The following is a 17,604-nucleotide window of genomic DNA, read 5'->3' as shown; positions in this document are numbered from 1 at the left end:
TCTGAATCATATGGTAAAGATATGGGGCTGAAGTCAAAGGACCCCATAGTGTTCCCATATGAGATGTCAGCTTTGCTGAATGCTATGGGAATGATATGGAACTTTAAAATCCCATAGCAATCCCATAGAGAATGGTCCAGGGTCATTATGGGAATGGTATGGGATTGTTGCATACCATTCCCCTAATGGATACTATGGGGAATATATGGAACTTTACGAAATACGTAGCAATCCCATAGAGAATGTTCAGCCATCATATGGCATCACTATGGGACTGACCCATACCATTCCCATACCAGATCCTGTGGGGAGTGTATGGAACTTTATGAAATACGTAGAAATCCCATAGTGAAAGACAATAGAATGCACTTGGCGGGCACTAGTCACTATTTATGGGTTTTATATGGGAGCTAACATCCCATATAAAAACCATGCAATGCCCATAGATTAGCCATATTGTCCCATACCATTTCCATATTTGGACCATATATGTTCCATATCAACAGCTTTGGTAAGGGTACAGCCAATCAGTATCTCCGTTGGCAACTCGGTAATTAATAATAGCTCTGAGGTTAAAAATCTAGGCTGTTGGTTGGATGCTAACCTAAGCATGTCTAAGCATATTACAAATATTTGCAAATCTACATTCTTTTATCTTCATAACATTAGAAGCATTCAGAAATATTTACACGAAGACAGTCTCCATACTTTAGTTCATGCGTTTATAACAAATAGATTAGATAATTGTAACAGTCTTTTGTATGGTTATTATCACATCACTTCACGGGTTTATTTAGAACCACCATCATGACCAGCTCCCAGTTGGCTTGTTAGCTCAGTTAGTAGAGCGCTGCACTGGTATCGCAGAGGTCATGGGTTCAAATCCCGTACAGGCCTGAATTTTTTTTCAGGCCTTATTTTCACTACTGCCTAAGTAGTGCACATCACTGCAAAGATCACTTTCATTCAAGTCTTTTGTATGGTGCCTCAAAGGAACTGATAGCTGAAGTACAACATGTACAGAATGCAGCCGCAAGACTGCTATTGAACGTTGGAAGGTACTTGCATATTACTCCTATTCTATATGAGTTACACTGGCTTCCAATCCAGGCTCGCATTAAATTTAACCCATTGACATCCGATGCGCCCTCATGCGCCCAGAAATAAAACCCCTCTGAAATTCCAATGCGCCCTCATGCGCCCTGTCAGAAATGGCTTGTTTTGATTGGCTGTAGCTTAGAAACAAAACTCCCCTGGGTATTGAAAAGCAGTGAAACGTGACATGCAAAAAATAAGCTTTTGTTTGAGACCAAACTCACTATTCCACGTTAACCGTGCGATTTTTGACAAATTTTTCAAAAATATGTCGTGGTCTAAGACATGGCTTCTGGAAGAATTGATGAAAGTTAATTTTCATCCGGTGAAGAGCAAGAAGTCTTCGCTGGTTTTATCATCGAAGAAATTGAAAAAAGCGACAAGCTCGTCAAGCACAGCATGAACAAAACTTGCTTCGCAATGTGGATGACGAGATGGAAGACTTTTTCGACCTACGGTCGCAAGAAAGGGAAAGCGATTTCGATGTTGAGCTATACGCTAATGAGGAGGAAGAAAGAAGCGACGAAAGTAGTGATGAAGAATCTGCCGCAGAAGAAAGCCGACCAAATGCTCTTCAATGGTCTGGCTAATTGCGACAAATTAATGTTGAGGAATTCTCCATTCGTCGTGGCCCGACCAGAGATCTCGGAGAAAATGCAACTGCCAAAGATTTCTTCAATGTATTTATTGACGATACTTACATTGACGAAATCGTCCGATACACCGTTGCGTACGCTCGTTCAAAAGGGGATCGATCGTTCGCATCTACTCAAGCGGAAATTTCAGCGTATCTTGGGCTAAACATTCTCATTGGAATCCATGAACTTCCTCAGCTGGCAATGTACTGGGATTCTGACGAGTTTGTTGCAGTTGATTGCTTAAAAAAAACGATCCCAGAGCACCGCTTCATGACTCTGGGGAAATATTTACATCTTGCTGACCCGACCGCAGAAGACCAAAACGATCTCCTCTGCAAAGTTTGCCCCCTTGTAACTCGCTTGGAGCAAAAGTTTGCCTAAGCAAAGAACATATATGCATTGTTCAAAGTGAAACTTTTCATTTAGGCGTAAAAATTGGTTTGTTCTTGCTCATGACTCGCAAAAAGTAATTTTATAGCTGCGCCTTGTGACGTGTCGTGATGTCGCTATGGCGGGCAAATTCAAAATTGACCCGCGTTAGAAAGTTTAGGATTCCTTTTGTTGAGGAAAAATTTGCGATCTGTCTTTTGGTGTTGTATTTGAGGGAAAGCTTTATACATGATTCTGATGGAATAAGAGTGCAAAAGAGTGTCATCATACTGATAAATACTTTCAAAGCTGAAGGCAACCTTGCTAATGACTCGCTGTACATCATGAAGTTGAATCCGTTCTCTAGCTTTAGAATTTTTTTTGAGAGAGCCTGATGCTCAAGTTGAAAATAAAATTTGACAGGGGGAAAGTATATTATTTAATATGCAACTTTGTGCAGTTTCCCTTCAGTAGAGTGAAATGAAGACATTAAAATCTTATTATTTTGGCAGTGGTCTGTGTGTTCACTGTAGCAGCCATTTTCTCTGGAATTTCAGGGGGTGGTCTGAGCTCTAAGGTGTGGGGCTCAATGGGTTAAAATTCTTCTACTTACTTTTAAAGCGGTTCATAATTTAGCTCCATCATATATTAACAGCCTTATATCTATTAAATCAAAATCTTCTTAATGTCTTCGATCTAATGACGGTCTTTACTTAGAGCCCCCTAAGGGTAAGATGCTGAAGACATTTAGAGATCGGTCTTTTCAGGCAGCAGCACCATACTTATGGAACAGACTTCCTCATGAAATTAGAATGATTAAGTGTTTGGATAAATTTAAAAAAGCTATTTAAACGTTTCTGTTTAATGAAGCTTTTTGTAATTATTAACTCAGATATATTACATTAAAATAATTTATTTTTATATATTTTTAGCTACCATTACTATTGTAAATTTTTAATTAGATATATAAGGTTTTTAATTTTTATTCAGTGTAAAGCACTATTGATCTGTACATGTAAATAGGGCTATACAACTAATAAATTATTATTATTATTATTATTATTATTATTATTAAGTGAACAGTACTCTTAAATTGGCAGTTTAAGGGTAGAGGAGCTGATAACCTGAAAATCCCAAAAATTGTGCAAAAATATACATGCTTCAAGCAAAAAAGTCAATAAATATCTCATTGAGCAAAGATGTACCCTGTGACCAGCCATCCCTGTGACCAACCATCCTTAGTCTAAACCAAATGTGCCACTATTTGTGAAACATTTTACCAGTGAATTGTTCAATTTAGCAAATGGTAGTAGTTTTAACAAATGAAACAGGTGTACTTGTGTCACCAGTGTGCAGAATCTGATCTGTTGTACCAGACCTACCTGCCAAAGCCTTGCTTTTTAATATCAATCAGTACAATGGTCAATTTGGCTGTGGTATATGCAAACATCCAGGGAGGTATGACCAGCAAACACGTGGAAGGCTGTATGAATACAGGCCCTCTGGCACTGTGGCTGTCAGAACAGCACAAGAAACCAGGATGTTTGCAAGAGTTGAGGAGGCAAGAGGCACTACAGTGTTTGGTATCGCAGGAGAAAATGTGTTTGTCAATTGGTTGACATTCTAGACAATTTACCGATTGGCTAGGTGCATTATGCCTGCAAAGGAATCATGGGAAGATTACTATTCGCACCATGGTTTGATCCTCAGCATGTTACAGATTCATACAGTTTGCTAGGAATTAGTCATGAGCTATACAATCTGTTTCTTTGTATCAAAGTGCCCCATGACTTGACCAGAAAGCCATATAGTATTGCTAAATCAAAGCATTGGAAAGCATCAGAATTTTGTTTGTTTGCCCTCTTTGCTGGAATACCATGTCTTCAACATGCTGTGCTTTCAGATGAATTTGCACTTCTTACTACAGTTTTTCATTTCCTGCTCTCAGTTCCTATTTGCAAAACTTGTGATTCATGTTTTTATTCAGAAACCAACTTCAACTTGTATCACCTAGGAAAAGGAAAAGCTGGTTGGGACTCTGTCAACCATTCTGGACAATGTAAGTAATAAATAACAAAAAGGAATGTGTCACCATCCTTTGTTGTGAAGATGACCACAAAGATGAACAACTTCACATTTACTTGAAATATTACTTTCTCCTGACTTCTCTCAAAGATGTAATTCTTCCCCAACTCAAAAAGACATTCCCTGACTTTACTCAGGCCTTGAAGTAGTTCATTGCTCCCTGAATTTCCTGACCTGTGAAAACCATGCCTATAACTATCATGCTGAAAACAAAAACACAATTTCTTTTTAAAATAGCATATTTTTGGCCATAAAAACTATGAATGACAGGGGGCACCTTTCAATCTCCAATAGGAAGTGCCCAACTGAATTAAATTCAACTAAATTTTAAGTACCAGAGGAAACTTAGCCAATACAGCTTACAAAAAGATGCAGTTCATGAATGGAGACAATCCAGCTTTTGATTATGAAGACGGCACACAGAAAGATGGGCATTTTCATGAGACATGAGGCACTAATGATTATTTACAAGCAATAAAACATCAATTGAATGGTCCACGCCTACTTTTATTACCTTTAGTTGCTACTTTACTATTGATTGTTTATAAATAATGTCAAGCCTTAAATAAGACAGCCCAGAAGTACAACTAAATTTCTTTAACCTTTTAGAGGTAACAAATCATGAAACTCCATGGGGTGGGGGAACAATCTTGTCAAACTACAGAGGGATTCAAACCTCCCACAAAGAGTATCTCAATTGAAAGATACAAGAAGATTTTGTTACAGATCAAAGAGTGGAGCAGCAAACTGTTACAAAACTACCATTCTTTTGCAATAAAAAGTTACCACAAAAGTTGTTACATTTTATCAAATGGCATTACTAACTCAGTGAAGACCTGACAATTTATGCTTAATAGACATGTTCTTAACAGTTAACTACTCTCTACCAGCATGCAACAAATAGTGCAAAGAATTTTTCCAAAGCCCACTTTTTCCTTGAGTCTATTTGAGGAAGAAATTAGCCTCTTGAGGAGGAAATAAAAAAGTTGGAAAAGGAATTCAGCAGCAGCAGCTTATGAGGGAGAGGAAAGTCTACCTTCAGAACTTAAGAAGGAATGCAGGGAGCTAGATGAAAACTCTACTTCCCTATTTTACTCTGTAAATCTTCTCTTGCTAATACTAATTAAAAAAGAGGAAATTGAAAATTGTCCCTGCTAAGGCTGAAAATTCCAAATTAGTAACCAACACAAAGTTTGATAGCGTTTGTTTAGAAGTCACCAGAAATCCCTCCTGAGGAATCCTTTTTGCTCATATATTTGTATTCACAGACAGCCAATCACAACTAAAACAGTGACACCTGCAAGGAATCTCTCAAAAGAGGGCATCAATGCACCAGAAACAGAGATATAGATGCAAAAGTCCATTAATTCTCAGACATAAGTCAAAACTCACAAGGCCAAAAAGCTGTTATAGTCTATCAAACCAAACACAACCAAATACATCACCAGCACTTCACACCAGCATTGCACATGCAAACATCATCCAGACTAATTGAAATTAAGTTAGTTTTTCTATGTCTTATTGATATATATTGTAAAAGTTCATTTTATTTACATTTTAACTACTGATCTACTGATCTAAGTAATGTATTTTAATTTTTGCTTAAAGCATTTTATCTATTTTTTAATTTCAAAGTAATTTATTGTACACGACCCCACAAGCTTTCAGCTTTTATACATATCTTGTATAAATAAAGTTACCCTACCTTACCCTACTTGTAACAAAACTGCAAGCACCACCATCACTACATACACAAGCATCATCCGTACAGTAATCATGACCACAAACGCAAACCTTGCCAAGAAATAAAAAAAATAATAATTCTACAATTTGAAGAGATCTCTCTAAGTAGTGCCCAAAGGGTAGTTCTTTCCATCTTTTAGAACATAACTTTGATATCATTTGAACTGGAGACTGACTTACTGACCAGTCTAGTTCCCTTACACAAATGGATGCATAGCATCAAATTCAGGGAAATATTTTTCTGTCCACAAAGGCAAGTTCTCACAAACCCTTAATAACAGCAGTAAACATTGGTTCTTGATCTCTGCTATAGGATGCTCCACTCCTTCAGAAGTTTATCAATTTGAAAGCTTGATACAGAGTAGTGTCGGAAACTCGATAATAGCATAGGGCTTTTAATGTTTATTTTGTCACAAACTGCCAATCTTTGAAGGCGTTTATTTTTATCTGAATGGCAAAGTTCACGTTATTCCACGTGTTATTGTGAAATAGAATACGTTTGTTATTTTTCTGTCAGCAATATCGTTTTAGCCAATCAGCTCATGTTTATTCAAGGTGTGCCATAGATTAGGGTTCGCTCGATTGATGCCCGTGAGAGGTGGATTATTTTTGTTGGAGAAAAGAAAAAACTGTGATTAAAAAAAACCTGAAAGAGAAGACTGAGGACGTTGTGGGCCTTCTTAACCTATTCCCCACACCAGTGGCACCTCAGACAGGACTATCAAGAATCTAAACCAAACTAAAATGGAGGAAAAGCAAAAGGAACTCAAGACAGAATTGCAACTACCAGCACTTACTCACTCCAAGACTGCTGCAATCGTGGACAAGGGCAACCTCGACAAAATCCTTCATCACAAGGAAATTTTGAAGAAAATCGTGAATGCCATCGAAGATCTAAAGGTAGACATCGAAAAAGCCAAGCATGAGGCTGGAGAAATCGTTGAGAATGAGCAGAAATGGGGAGCAACAATAGAACAACACACCGACGAAGCAGATTTGGAGATATCTGATTTAACTCGCAGCCTTGAAGAAGCTGCGACGAGAGTAGAGGACTACAAGTGTGAGAAGGAGAAAACTTTGCTCGATCAGCAACAAGAGGAAGAACTAGAGTTTGAAAAACTAAAACTTGAGCAAAAGGCGAAAATTCAACAAACAGAGCAAGCCGCCACAAAGCCAGCCAGCAAGAGCAACCTGAAAATGCCAAAACTAATCATCACAAAATACGATGGCACCTATGAGAAGTGGCTCTCGTTTTGGAACAAGTTTGAAGCTGAAATTGATTCATCTGATCTGCCAGCGGTCACAAAATTCGCTCATCTGAAAGAATTGCTGGAAAGTAATGTTTGCGAATCAATCGACGGCCTTCCCTTTACTTCTGAAAGCTACCAGCGTGCTAAGAATATTCTGACTTCAAATTACGGCAAGATAAGCGAGATTGTAAAGGCATACATCGACAACTTGAATGCCTTGCCAGTGATAACAGGATCACAGCCGCGCAAAATCCATAAATTTTGCCAGACTTTGAACTACCATGTTCAATCTCTTGAGACGCTGGGTAAACTTTCGTCTTTTTTTTCCTGCATTTTGGGAATGGAGACTTCAAGCAATTCGTGGCAAATCATGTCCGAAAGATTAGAGAGCATGGTGACATTACGTGGAGATACATACCAACAAAGGATAATCCTGCCGACGTTGCTAGCCGCAGTGAACCAGTCACAGAAGAGAAACAACTGTGGTGGAGGGGACCAGCATGGCTCAGTGATCCTTGAGCACGGCCCCCAGACCTTATTACCGTACCCACCGCAGAATCCAGTGATAAAGGAAGTCTTAGCCACAGCCCTATCATCAGAAGACAAGTTTAGTGTGCTGATGCAGCAACACAGTCTGTTAAAGGCCTTGCGCGTGTGCGCATGGGTGTCCAGGTTCCTAACTAATTCCAGAAACCTAAAGCCAAGAGGAGTGAAAGGACCGCTGACCACCGATGAAATGAAGTACCAGGACACCTGGTGGACCAGTCGAGCTCAAGAGGAAGGCAGAAGTTTGAAGAATTTTGAGGCAGACAAGTTACAGCTTAACTTGCAACCAGACAACAACGGAATACTGGAGTGTAGAGGACGAATCGTTGGTGCATACCCTATCTACCTTCCTGATGGTAACGCATTCACACACAAGCTTGTTCAACGAGCGCATCTAGCGACCCTTCATGGGGGAGTTACACTCACAATGACCAAAGTTCGGGAGACTCACTGGATCCCTCACCTGAGAAAACTTACCAAGAAGGTCATTAAAAGCTGTTGGGGTTGCAAGAGATTTCGAGCTCAAGCCTACCAGTCCCCACCACTAAGCAACCTACCAACGACCAGGACCCAAGGAGTGACATCCTACGAAACCATTGGTGTTGACTTTGCTGGGCCCATAAAGTATCAGGTGACAAAGAAGATGCAAGGTTGACTCCTGATGCCGAACCCTATCGGCCAAGGAGGGATGCGGCAGTTGCAACAAGACTCCCTATTGTGGATGCTGCTTTTTGTTATGATTTCAAGTGATTAAGACTGGTGACATTCAAAGAACGCTGAACTGTGATTCAACGTGAACACTGTGGACAATGGAATCATTGAACTATGTGATTTGTTCTTTAAGACTTTTCTTCGTTTTCAAATTGTTCAGCGTACTTAGGTTGAAGCAGTTTCCTTTGTTTATATGTACTTCCTTGTCGAAAGCACATGGGGGAGTGTGTTGGAAACTCGATAATAGCATAGGGCTTTTAATGTTTATTTTGTCACAAACTGCCAATCTTTGAAGGCGTTTATTTTTATCTGAATGGCAAAGATCACGTTATTCCACGTGTTATTGTGAAATAGAGTACGTTTGTTATTTTTCTGTCAGCAATATCGTTTTAGCCAATCAGCTCATGTTTATTCAAGGTGTGCCATAGATTAGGGTTCGCTTGATTGATGCCAGTGAGAGGTGGATTATTTTTGTAGGAGAAAAGAAAAAACTGTGATTAAAAAAAACCTGAAAGTGAAGACTGAGGACGTTGTGGGCCTTCTTAACCTATTCCCCACAGTAGATCGTATCTACTCTGTATGAGAAAGATACCAAGTTTGATATCAAAGTACCAAGCCAAGGGTGTAACATCAACATAATTATGATGATTGTCATGAAGTTGCATTCCTGATGGACACAGGAGCTGAGTGTAACCTACTGCCTTTGGATGTCCACAAGGGTGTGACTGGTGACCTGGACTTAAACTCTCTTGATACTCGAGTGAAGTCAGTTCTGATCTTGGCTAATGGGTATGAACAACCCATCGAGGGCAAAGCAACCCTGTATGCAACCCGCAATGGACACACACACAAGATACAAGTTAGTGTAGTCAATGGTCGTGGCTATGAGCCAATATTGTCCAAGAAGGGTATGTTAGAAATGAACCTGATAAAGATCCTTGATTGCAACTGAGATCCACGCATAAATGTGCTGAAGACAGGTAAAGACCCCTTACTAGAAGAGTATGCTGACCTATTTGAGGGTCTTGGAAAGCTAGATGGGAAGTATAGTATTGTAACTGACAAGTCTGTGAAGCCTGTAGTCCACCCACCAAGGCGGTTACCTGTTGCCATGACCGAGCACGTGCAGAGAAAGTTGGAGGAAATGACAGCGGATGACGTCATAGCAAAGGTCAATCAGTCCACAGATTGGGTTTCCAGCATGCTGGTGGTGAGTAAGCCACCTTCTGAAGCAAGTGAGGAGACGAAGATATGCATTTGTCTTGATCCTAGGGATCTGAATGTCGCCATAAAATGAGAACATTTCCCAATGCCAACAATTGAAGAAATTGCAACTAGGCTAAACGGAGCAAAGTTGTTCAGCGTGTTTGATGCTAGCAATGGCTTCTGGCAGGTGGAACTTGACGAAGAATCCAGTATGCTCACCACATTTAACACCCCTTTTGGGCGTTACCGCTGGAAGCGAATACCGTTTGGCATTAACAGTGCACCAGAAGTTTGGCAACGAAGAATGCGAGAGCACATAGAGGGGCTTAAGGGAGTAGAGGTCATTGCAGATGATTTTGTGATTGTTGGATACGGCAACATACCTGCCGAGTGGCAGTCAGACCATGACCAAAATGTACATGCTTTCTTAAATCGCTGTCGTGAAAGAAACCTGAAGCTGAACGAGAAGAAAGCCTGGCTGAGACAGCAAGAAGTTCCCTTTATTGGTTATGTTTTGACACCAGAAGGTCTCAAACCTGACCCGTGCAAGGTGGAGGCAATAGTACAAATGCCTGACCCTACTGATGTTCACTCTATGTGTTGATTTCTTGGCATGGTGAATTATTTGGCAAAGTTTCTGCCATGCTTGTCAGATGAAACAGAAGTCCTGAGAAAACTCACTGAAAGGGATGCTGAATGGTGTTGGTTACCTGCCCATGCTGATGCTTTGGCCCATGTTAAAGAAATGATTGTAACCGCCCCTGTACTTGCCTACTATGATGTGAGCAAACCAGTAGTCATCCAGTGTGATGCTTCCCAGACTGGACTTGGAGCTGCCTTGTTGCAAGAAGGGTGTCCAGTGGCTTACAGCTCCCGTGTGATGACCCTTACTGAACAAAATTATGCTCAAATTGAGAAGGAGCTTCTTGCAATAATCTTTGCATGTGAGAAGTTTGATCAGTACATCTTTGGAAGAAGTGATGTAGTTGTTCAGTCAGACCACAAACCGCTGGAAACCATATTCAAGAAACCCATCCACAGCTCCCCAAAGCGCCTCCAACAAATGCAACTCCGTTTGCAGAATTATGACATCCAAGTGGAATACAAGAAAGGCACCACCATGTTCTTGGCTGACACCCTAAGTGGAGCATATCTCGAGGGCAAACAGTTGACTGTCCCAAACAGTGATGTCCGTTCCATTAAGGAACGACTATTTGCCTTTGGGTTAGAGCAAGTCAAATGTGATGAAGAACTGACGGTGTCTCCTACTCGTTTGGAGAGGCTGCGCGAGGAGACTGCTAAGGATGAAGAGTTGCAGATCCTATCCAATGTTATTCGTAAAGGTTGGCCGGAAACCTTGGCACAGGCACGTGAAAATGACAAGCATCAGAAACAAGTGATTGAGCTGTATTGGAACAGCCGGGATGAGCTGGCTATAGAGGATGGTTTGGTATACAAGGGTCATCGTTTAGTCATACCTGCTGGTGAGCGTTCTGACATTGTGAACAGCCTGCACGAGTCGCATATTGGGGTCGAAGGAACACTGCGTCGAGCTCGTGATATTGTTTACTGGCCAGGAATCACGGCACAGCCCAAGGATTACCTATCAAAATGCGGTATTTGTAACAGGTATCAACCTGAACAATGTAGAGAGCCACTACAGCCCCATATTGTGCCCAATCTACCATGGGAGAAAGTTGGGGTTGATTTGTTTATACTTTAGAGGCAGGCCTTCCTGATAGCCGTTGATTACTACTCTGGTTATTTTGAGGTACAAGATTTGAGTAACACCACAAGCAATCGTGTCATTACAGTCTTAAAGACTTGGTTTGCCAGACATGGTATCCCTGTGACAGTTATTAGTGACAATGGACCGCCTTTCAACAGTGGAGATTTTGAGTCGTTCAGTAAAGAACTGGACTTTCATCACATTACTTCAAGCCCTCGCCATCCCCAGAGTAATGGTCGTGTTGAAAATGCCGTGAAGTCCTGCAAGTCGTTGTTGATGAAAGCCCGTGCAGATAAGTGAGATCCTTTGTTGGCGTTACTTGAATGGCGCAACACACCTACTGAGGGAATGCATGCTTCACCTTCTCAGCTACTCTACGGCAGGCGAACACGGACTCATCTCCCAGTAGCTAAGACATTGTTAGAGCCTCGTGTGATTACTAATGTACCAAAGATGATTGAGATGAGGAAGCAGAAGCAGAAGCATTATTATGACCGACACACACACGAATTGCCGAAATTAGACAACGGTGATGCCATAAGAATGCGCCTGCCAGGTGAGAAAGAATGGTCCCTTGGACAGGTCATTGGAGATGTAGGCAACCGTTCCTATCAGGTAGAGGTGAATGGGAAACAGTATTGTCGAAACCACCGATGGTTAAGGGCCACTCCTGAAACGTTGGAGCCTTCTGAAGCAAGCAAGCCGACTGAGCTAATCAAGCAGACTGAGACGAGCTCAGTTGCGTTGCCGCAACCATTGGTTCTGCCAACACCAGTAGTTCCAGAGCCACCTAGTCGTCCAACATGTGAGCGTCACCCACTACTGTGGCTACAAGATTACAAGTGCTGAGGAACAAGACACTTTTTCTAACTTTGCCTCTTTGTTTTGTTGACGTTCCTTTTATTGTTAGGTTTTCTTACCTGTATGCACAGTTTGTTTAGTACATAAGAACCTTGAGGCATAGAAACATTTCGGAACATTACATTTTGTGTTTCTTGAACTGAAACTAAGGGGTATACTCCCCTGGGTATTGAAAAGCAGTGAAACGTGACATGCAAAAAATAAGCTTTTGTTTGAGACCAAACTCACTATTCCACATTCACCGTGCGATTTTTGAAAAATTTTTCAAAAATATGTCGTGACCTTAGACATGGCTTCTGGAAGAATTGATGAAAGTTAATTTTCATCTGATGAAGAGCAAGAAGTCTTCACTGGTTTTATCATCAAAGAAATTGAAAAAAGCGACAAGCTCCTCAAGCGCAGCATGAACAAAACTTGCTTTGCAATGTGGATGACGAGATGGAAGACTTTTTCGACCTATGGTTGCAAGAAAGGGGAAGCGATTCTGTTGGTGAGCTATATGCTAGTGAGCAGGAAGAAGAAAGCGACGAAAGTAGTAATGAAGAATCTGCCGCAGAAGAAAGCCCACCAAATGCTCTTCAATGGTCTAGCTAATTGCGACAAATTAATGTTGAGGAATTCTCCATTCGTCATGGCCCGACCAGAGATCTTGGAGAAAATGCAACTGCCAAAGATTTCTTCAATGTAGTTATTGATGATGCTTACATTGACGAAATCGTCCAATACACCGTTGCGTATGCTTGTTCGAAAGGGGATCGATCGTTCACAGCTACCCAAGCGGAAATTTCAGCGCATCTTGTGCTAAACATTCTCATTGGAATCCATGAACTTCCTCAGCTGGCAATGTACTGGGATTCTGACGAGTTTGTTGGAGTTGATTGCTTAAAAAAAACGATCCCAGAGCACTGCTTCATGACTCTGGGGAAATATTTACATCTTGCTGACCCAACCGCAGAAGACCAAAACAATCTCCTCTGCAAAGTTTGCCCCCTTGTAACTCGCTTGGAGCAAAAGTTTGCCTAAGCGAAGAACATATATGCATTGTTCAAAGTGAAACTTTTCATTTAGGCGTAAAAATTGGTTTGTTCTTGCTCATGACTTGCAAAAAGTAATTTTATAGCTGCGCCTTGTGATGTGTCGCAATGTTGCCATGGCAGGCAAATTCAAAATTGAACCGCGTTAGAAAGTTTAGGATTCCTTTTGTTGAGGAGAAATTTGCGATCTGTCTTTTGGTGTTGTATTTGAGAGAAAGCTTTTTACATGATTCTGATGGAATAAGAGTGCAAAAGAGAGTCATTATACTGATAAATACTTTCAAAGCTGAAGGCAATCTTGCCAATGACTCGCTGTACATCATGAAGTTGAATCCGTTCTCTAGCTTTAGAATTTTTTTAGAGAGAGCCTGATGCTCAAGTTGAAAATAAAATTTGACAGGGGGAAGTATATTATTTAAAATGCAAATTTGTGCAGTTTCCCTTCAGTAGAGTGAAACGAAGACACTAAAATCTTAAATTATTTTGGCAGTGGTCTGTGTGTTCACTGTGGCAGCCATTTTCTCTGGAATTTCAGGGGGTGGTCTGAGCTCTAAGGTGTGGAGCTCACTGGGTTAAAAGAAACTATAGTAAAACAATGAACTTTGTAAGGCTGACTCTACAAACATCAAAGATGGAAATGTGTGAAATCCTGCTCTAATCCTCACAGAAATATCCCCTCTTGTCGCAAAGCCATAAAACCAGGAAACCTGTAGAGGTACAAGACTTTGCTTACAAAAAAGACAAGATCATTTTCAGAGACATAACGTATCACCACACAGAACCAGTCAGAGTACAATATACAGTATGCTTACTTGGAGGCATTGCACCATCCAAGTTGTCACTACTGACAATAAGTACACAAGAATCGTAAACAGCCACAAACAATGGGACCTGCAGTGCCAACAACAATGACAGAAAAATGGAAAACAAAAACGGAAAGAGACAAATTAAGGTTGTTGCAACTGGCCATCAGGCAGGAATAAGAGCTGACAGGAATTGCAATTTCTCCTGAGACAGTCACCAATTCGATGTTTCACATCTGTCTAAAAGCAAACCTAAGCAACTAATTGTAAGAGCAAAGAGGAAAGAGTGTGCTGAGATTCCTCCCTGGATTGCATCCACTTCAAACAACCTATGATTTTGTGTTAAAACATGTAAAGAACACTGGGAAATGTTGGTAGTTGATATCTACTGTATATCACATTGTTAACATCCACTCCTGGGTGTGTCTTGGATAGAAAAAATCTCTCAAAGGACATCTAGCAACTATCACTATAATGGTCATATTGGCAATTAGGGGATCATGTACAAAAAACATATCCATGACAACTGCAATAAGAGATGCAAAAGGAAAGTCTGGATTGGCAAGTTCCAACATTTGCAAGCAGGCTAAAGAAAAGCCACAATCAGCACATTACAGGAAGACCAAAGTGAGTGCCAGAAGTCAAAAGGCACTTTTGAACTGGTTACCTTTACAACATACAATTAACTTAATCATATATAATTAATCGATTCATTGACTTATCTATTTTTCACTTAGTTGTCTATTTTAATTTGTATGCTCAAGGTAAAAATGCAATTAGTTCAAATCAAGATAATCTCTAGTTGAAATATCGACATCAATGTAAATTGTGTGCGAGCACTTGTGAAGCAAATGTCATTAAATTGCACCACAGTCTTGAGTATTTCATTGTGTGTTTGATTAAGATTTGATACCGATGCTTTCAGTCTCTTCCTATGGCTTACTTTTATAAGCTAGACTTGCAAGATTTTCTTCAGTTCCATTAAGCATCTGGAGGGGCAAACACAGCTGTCAAAAAAAACAGCCTAAACCAACTCAGTATTAAGAATAAGAAGTAGTGACTGCAATAGAGCATAACGACACGACAGAAACTAAAGTCACCACTAGCAAAATCTTTGGAACATGTGCTGTATTCACTCTTGACGATGAAGTGGGCTTTCTACATGTGGCACAAGAGAAAACCTTGACTTAAAGTTGATGACCATCATAAAACTTGGTGCAAAGCAAGCCAAATTAGTTTTCAAGATGTGTTTTAAATGATATTGTTTTCAATCAGTCAGAGACTGCACAGTTACGAGCATGACTTGAATTTTTCTTCAGAGCATTAGCTTTAACTCAATGACCAAATGTACAAGTAGCCTGACATTGAATTATCTTTCTTTAATATTAATTTAGTAACAAAAAGACATTTTTTACTTTTTTACCATAAAATGGAGAGTTTTATTGATAAACAGCAGAATAGTTTTACACACTGTGAATACTAATAATTGTATCATAAGTAGTGCAAGATATCCCTATATCCCTCATAAACAGGGCAAGATTAAGTTACCACTGATAGTGGCTCCTGGTTTGATAGAAATAAAGTGTTGGAAGCACCAGTGCATTACAGGTTGTTTCAAATTGGAAAAGATTCACAACACTGGGAAGAAGTAGGCAGTAGTAAGTAAACAGGTCATTTACAAAACAGTTTTGATCTATTTTAATCTTCTTTGGGACTTTTCATCCCATTCTTATTGACTTTTTGTGTCAGTGTGTTGCAACTAGACACCCTGCAAGAGCTGTGAGATTGCATAATTGCTTCATGTAGGACAAAACAGCTTTTTTAATGATAGGTTGATATTTTGATGAAAGATCTGTCCTGTTCAGTTGGAAATTCTTATATGGTGAGCAAAACTCTTTAAGCAGACGAGATATTTGGGACCACTTGAATTCTAAAAAGCAAATGTTAAAAGAAAATTATTATCAATCATTGTAGACTGTTTAAGAAGGGCCCAAGGTGCGGATGCAAGGTTTCTTCAGAGAGTAAACTGGTCTTTTCTACGTTAATGATACAGAATGGAATTTTGATCGCACGCACAACATTTCACCTTTATAGTCAACCTATTGTATTTAACTCGGCATCATTTTTCTTTTGAGCAACATGCGGTCAGCCCTACACAGCCAGTATATTGGCTCATATACAAAAAAGCAGGATTTATATTTTCCTTTGTTTTCAATTTTTAAATCATTTGTGTTTGTTTAGTCTCCATTTCATTTTATGGGCCTAAAATTGTAACACCCCAAATATGATTGGAATGTCGTAAATTACAACCTTCTATCTATCTTACCTCCCTCTATATTAAGTTCTTCAGTAGTCTAAATTTGTTTTAGTTTAGATTCTGATTGAGTCAAGATACTCTCCTGTGCATAATTTTCTTAGAAAACTCAACTCATAGTTTAATGCTAAATTGACTATCAAACAACTTCTTTGAAAACTACTTTGGTGCACCAATGCACCCACTTACATCTAATAAGAATTTGTTCCAAGTGGACTTAAATTGCAGCAAAGCGCTAAGCATGTTATTATCTAATAATACATTTATTCCATTTTGCACATATACAGTGGGGACCTTTTTTTTAAATATATTCCATGGCCTGCATGTATAATCAAATAAAAGGTTCCATATCTGTAAAACAATCATAGAATTAGGTCATTTAACCCTTGGTGTTCTTGAAAAGTCTCTTTTGTCAAATTCCATTACTTTAGAAGCCATACACATCAAATCTAGAATCTACCAGGCCAACCTCAAAAAAAAGTTCCAAAAGACAAGAGAAAAAAACATGGGCATTATCCAACCAATCAGAAAGAACTTCCACATTCAAAATTTCAGAAACCAATTTAATCTCAAAGCACACATCAGCCACCCACTACCATCAAAAAAACATACCGCTCCTGACCTAAAGGAACAAAAAATTTTTTTGAAATGCTAATGTGCCATTCCAGAAAAAGGTTTAAAATACCCAACAGTCAAAAGTTATTTCACCAAAGACTCAAGCCAACTTAATACCAAACCCAACACAACATGAAGCAAACCATGCCTTGCACCTGGAAAGCACCCACATGTTTTCAAAATAGTCAAAATACAGAGCCTCCACTAACTCAAACTCCCAAGGGAAACAAAATGGTTTGAGTTAGCAGGGGGTTCAAGGTGGTTTCAATTGGTTGTTGCTTCTCATGTTTAATTCTTTTTTATTTTGGTGTAACGACTCATTAAATTAAATTTAAATCTTGCAACTTACCACGTTTCATTTCCACTGTCAACAGGAGTTCCTCGTACAAGAGAGCATTCCAAATTCATGATTATTTATCCAATATCGCCAGATTGTGTTTTTTTTTGCTTAGTAGACGATGTGCAGTGCAATACTGATGAATTATCTTAACTGGAGAATTATACACATTTGTAAACAATGGAACTTTAGTATCTGGCCAAAAAGCCATTTTGCTTTATGTAGTAGGAAGTAACAACCCTGTAAGAAGTGGCTGTCATGACTATAT

The 17,604-nt window shown here is 39.7% G+C and overlaps 1 protein-coding gene across 1 annotated transcript in view; it reads right to left on the bottom strand.

Annotated features, from left to right (window-relative positions):
• The window catches only part of LOC149042769 (uncharacterized), a 45,294-nt gene that overhangs the window by 3,837 nt on the left and 23,853 nt on the right, over positions 1 to 17,604 (bottom strand). The window lies entirely within an intron of this gene.

Source organism: Pocillopora damicornis, chromosome 7, assembly GCF_964200805.1.
Source record: "Pocillopora damicornis chromosome 7, jaPocDami1.2, whole genome shotgun sequence".
NCBI lineage: Eukaryota > Metazoa > Cnidaria > Anthozoa > Scleractinia > Pocilloporidae > Pocillopora > Pocillopora damicornis.
The sequence above is the reverse complement of the archived record's forward strand: the minus strand, read 5'-3'. Positions and strand labels throughout refer to the sequence as shown.